This window comes from Pseudorasbora parva, chromosome 3 (genome assembly GCF_024679245.1).
Source record: "Pseudorasbora parva isolate DD20220531a chromosome 3, ASM2467924v1, whole genome shotgun sequence".
NCBI lineage: Eukaryota > Metazoa > Chordata > Actinopteri > Cypriniformes > Gobionidae > Pseudorasbora > Pseudorasbora parva.
The window spans coordinates 58,619,755-58,624,751 of record NC_090174.1 but is presented as its reverse complement, the minus strand read 5'-3'; the positions used below and the strand labels follow the sequence as shown (position 1 = coordinate 58,624,751).

General features: G+C 36.5%; 1 long non-coding RNA gene across 1 annotated transcript; it reads left to right on the top strand.

The window, feature by feature from the left end:
• Positions 1–260: 260 nt before the first annotated feature.
• On the top strand, positions 261–3,586 carry LOC137071553 (uncharacterized). Its single transcript, XR_010904446.1, has 3 exons — positions 261–398; positions 2,518–2,583; positions 2,847–3,586. It is a non-coding gene; the product is annotated as an uncharacterized lncRNA (long non-coding RNA).
• Positions 3,587–4,997: the final 1,411 nt, after the last annotated feature.

The window sequence follows — 4,997 nt, the reverse complement described above, 5'->3', positions numbered from 1 at the left end:
TAAAGGACACAAATGTCAGTTGTATTATTAGTAGTAGCAATAGAAGTACCTTTTTAGTACCGATTTAATTCATTACAATTCCTCCATTAATTAATATAGTTAAGCTTAAGGTGGAGTTTTAAATGGCACATTAAAGTTCAACGGAAGTGCGGTCACAAATATGAGCATATCTGTTTGTCTAAGATTAATGTACAGTTTGATGTATTGAGCACACACCACAACTGTTTTGTCTTTAGTTTACAAACTTCCTGTGTTAAGATTCATGATTGCCCATTTAGAGATTCTAATGTGTGTTTTACAGTCTTGCAAAGTCTGGTGATGTTGAAAGATTGGAGATTTATCAGTTAGCTGGGATTGATCTGACCATGCCTGACCATGGACAGACACCCACTGAAGTGGTGAGTTAATGATGGAGATCTGTGTGGAATACAGAATTTAATTATAACCAAACATTTGATGCCTTCAGTGACAATTCATTCTTATTACTGTTTGAATGGATATACAAGTGTGTGGATATATAAATGTGTTTCATTCAGTGTTGAATAAAAAAAAAAGAATTCTGCTTCATCAAAGCAATGACAAAAAGGGACACTTTACTGTAGAGTTTAGCGTAAACTTATCTCAACACACCTGCCTGGAAGTTTCACTTTCTAGAATGCCCTGTGAGACCTTAGCTGAGTTTTATCCACACATTCACTATTCCCTATATCACTCCACTTATAGCCTACAGTCTACTTGAAGGAGGTAATGAAAATTAACAAGCAAATAGAAAATGAAGGGCATGACCCTCACAGTGTATTGTGGATATGGTTGAGCATTTTGACATATCGTATATATATATATATATATATATATATATATATATATATATATATATATATATATATATATATATATATATATATATATATATATATATCGATATATTGTTTATATTTATAATTCTGATTCCGCCACTTTGCTTGTTTGCCTTCTCTGTGTTGTGCTCGCACGCCTCCCGCCTCGTTGCTTTTGTTCCCCTCCACTCGCATGTCTCATTGCAACCAGGTGAGGATTAGTTATCATGTTGACAAGCGCGTGCGTTGTTCAAGACTCAGTTTAGAGACCATGATTTTCCTTCTAACACAACTGCTTGCTAAAATTCATAAAGAAGTATTAATGTTCATCATAGTTCAAATCGCAAGTTTCACCCACAGTCAGGTGATTGACACTATTGGTGCGAGACGCACTCTCAGTCGCAATCCTGTCAGTTTATGATTTGTGTCTAACTGACCGCATGGTTTTCGGTTAAAATGTCAAAATAATCGCATATTATTTAAAAACATTTAAAAATGATTGCAATATCATAATTATTATTATATTGTCAGCTTTATCACGGGATTATGATGAATAGGTCTATTCATTTTTAACCAAGAGGGAAAAACGCAACATCCCGGGTGTCCTGACTGAGACAGTGCTCTTCTGTAAGGTGTACTGTATCATATAGCCTACCTTCTGACGTTCATATTTCGTTCTGTAACTGGAAAAGAAGGGAAGCTCGCCTCACATGTAGCCTGCATGATCCGCATTATGAGGCGCTCACGCTTTAGTAAAGAGCGCGACATCTAGCCTACTGTTTGAATTTTGATACAAATTTAACAGGAAGTGGTGTTATGACAAAATCTGTTTATTTATATCTCAGTCATGCCCCCATCTTTCTGTAAAATGCTTACTGTTTACTTTAACTGTAAAATAGGGAGTCTTTGATTCTTGTTTTGAAGGCATGAAATGAATGAAAAGAATAAAGGCTATATGTATTATTTCTTTCATTTTACAGTTAAATTATTATTATGTATGTAATCAGGGAGTTTTTTTTATTTTTTTTTGATAAACACAAAAAACATTGTTCCTACATGAACTGACTACCTCTTTGCACTTCAATAAAAATATTATGACTATGATATTTGGCATATTTGTTGGGGGTTATTTTTCCTGTAAAGATATCGATATATATATATCGTATATCGAGATATATTTTTTGCTCCATATCGCCCAGCCCTAGTTGAGCATACATCAGACACCTGCACGGGGCCGATGTTGTAAATCCGTGTCTGCCTTCACCTGCAGTGGTTAAAACCACATCCGACCCTTTTTCCAATAGCACCACTATTTAAAATCCGACCAACCTGCTTAAAATAGAAAAGTCAGCTGACCCTCACCCAAAATAAAATCAGATGAGCATATCATATTATAGACACAGTTACAAAAATGTTTATTATCATGGTGCATTATGGAATTGAATTGAATGGGCGCACTCAGTACACTTTTGGTTTTGGACTACGAAACAAATGGCTGTCCCCTCAAACAGTGCCCTTTTTAAGGGTATCAGGATTGATTTGGAACACAGAGCCTTTGATAGGCTGGTTCAGGTGTGCTTAATTGGGGTTGGAGCTAAAGCTTGCAGGACAGTGACCCTCCAGAAGCAGGATTTTATCACCCCTGCAGTAAAATCTATTAATGGGCTTCTCTCACATTTAGGCACCAGCCACTGGATGTGAGTAGGCTGTTGAGATCTTACACCAGGCGGTTCAGTACCAAACTCAGGTAGGAAACAAAAAAAATGTACATTCATATATGAATGGATTGTAAATTAGCTGCCATTATGATATATTTAAAGTTTCACAGATAGATAAAGTTTAGACAAAACAGAGAATAGTTCTGAAATTGGCATAAATGAATTGCATTAAAATGTGCATCCAGATCATTCCATATTGTGACAGCAATCTACATTTTGGATATTGAACATTGCAGTTTAAGTGCAGAATTCATGTGATGCTTACATTATTCTCTTTCTGTCTGTTCTCTAGAATGGCGAGTTTGAGTTTACTGCTTGTCCAAGATCTTGAGGAGGCCGTCCTGCTATCACTTCTTGTTCTTATCATGCATCTCATTTCTTATCTTCAGCAGACACAGTATATTTTCCTTACTTAGACAATTATACTCCTAAAGGGGTCATATGATGCTATTTTAAATTGGGTATACTACAACAGGTTAATATGATTTAATGTTCAAAAACACATTATTTCTCACATACTGTACATTATTGCAGCTCCTCTATTCCCAGTCGGTCTGAAACCTGCTTAGTTTTACAAAGTCCATCCTTCTGAAAAGCTCAGTGCTCTAATTGGCCAGCTGACCTAGTGTGTTGTGATTGGACAAACACCTCAATCGTGTGTTGGAAATATGCCCATCGCCATGATCACAAGCTTTTATAAACACATTTAATAATAAGGTTGTCAGCTTTAACGATCAGTCAGATTCAGTCAAAACCAATCTCTTTGTGGGAGAATATTTGCCTCATAACTTTGCAGATCGTATACATGCACAAACTGCAATCACAATAAAGGAAAAACATCATCAAAAGCATCATATGACCTTTTAAAACATAAAGAACACAAGACATGCTTTTTTAGCTCTGTCCCTCTTAAACCGTAAGCAATCAGATATGAATGTATTGTGATGTTGCAAAACAATCATACTGAAAGCTCTGAAAATTTTCAATAGATCAAATCATACATGCAGTTTTTATGATTTTTATTTTATAATCATTCGTCTTTTATACACTCTTGTACATTACCACAAGAGTGCTGATTTGTTTTGTGAGGCACTGCCAATGTTCATCAACCCCCTCAACTGATGCTGGTATGCAGTATGACAGAGAAGACCTGTTCTTTTAAAGAGCATGTAGAAGGGAAACTTTTCAAAGAATGTTTGATAATGATCATGGAGGTTTGCTTGCTTTTAATCAATCTATATAATCCAATGTTTTCATTTGATTTGGGGGGGGGGGGGTCTGAAGATTTTCAATAAACCAATCATACAGTTTATGATTTAATTAATTTCATAATCATCTAAAGGGATGTTTGTCTTCATGGGTAGGAGATAAGAGAATGTCTCCATTTTAAGGTTTTTATCAGCACAGGATGATGTTGTGAAGCAAACATTTTTCATTGTTTTCCCTTGGTGTAATAACACGTGGAATTGTACTGGCCAGACGAAGACTGAGCATTGAGACATTTGCATCTAAAATATTCAATAAACCCTGCTCTTTTCTCATCACTGTTACGACCCCTGGCTCAAGGGAAGCAACAAAAACAAGGGACACACGCAAACCAAATCTTAAAGCTCAAAAATAGGTTTATTAAATAAATTAAGGTAACAAAGTAATAGAATGAAAACAATGAAATATAATAATGTTTCTGTGTCCGTCAGTAACAGTGTGTAGGGCAGAATGCATGGATGGATGTGAAGTTGGAGCATAAATGCAGAAAACAAAAAACATAACATCAACAAAAGTACAAAACCAAGCGAAGTCCAAAACCAAAAAATCCTTAAAGTTCCCAAATCCTCAGATCCTCCAATCCTCAAATCCCAAATCGCTCAACTGGAGATCTCTTTTTAAAACAGCGTCTGAAGCACTGGTCACAAGTGTATCCAATAGACAGCTAATTTGTGGAAACAGGTGAGGTGCCAAACAGCAATACTCAAGACAAACAGCAGAGGGCGTCACACCCCTCCCCATAAGACAGGCCCTGTGTCCCAATTCGCATACTATCCATCCTAAATAGTATTCGAAAATAGAATTAGTATGTCCCAAATCGTAGTAGGTTGAAAAGAGTATTCCAAAGATTCCCAGATGGTTTACTAATTCCGGTCCGAATTCGAAGTACTGATCGATGTGCAATCTAATGGCTGATATTGCCCACAACCCATTGCGAGTTGGACGAGGATTCGATTAGAACTACAAACGTGGATAAAAAGCGTTCAAAAACTACAAAACATGACAGATGTGCGAGTCAGACAGTTAAGTAGAGAAGTTTAGATTTTTAGATGCCTTTTAAGTGAGACTCCCAACTGTCACTAAAATCCACCAAGTCGTCCAAATAGACAGTACAACCCTCAAGCCCAGAAATTACCCGGTTCATGAGGCGTTTAAAATTTGCCGAAGCATTTCGCAG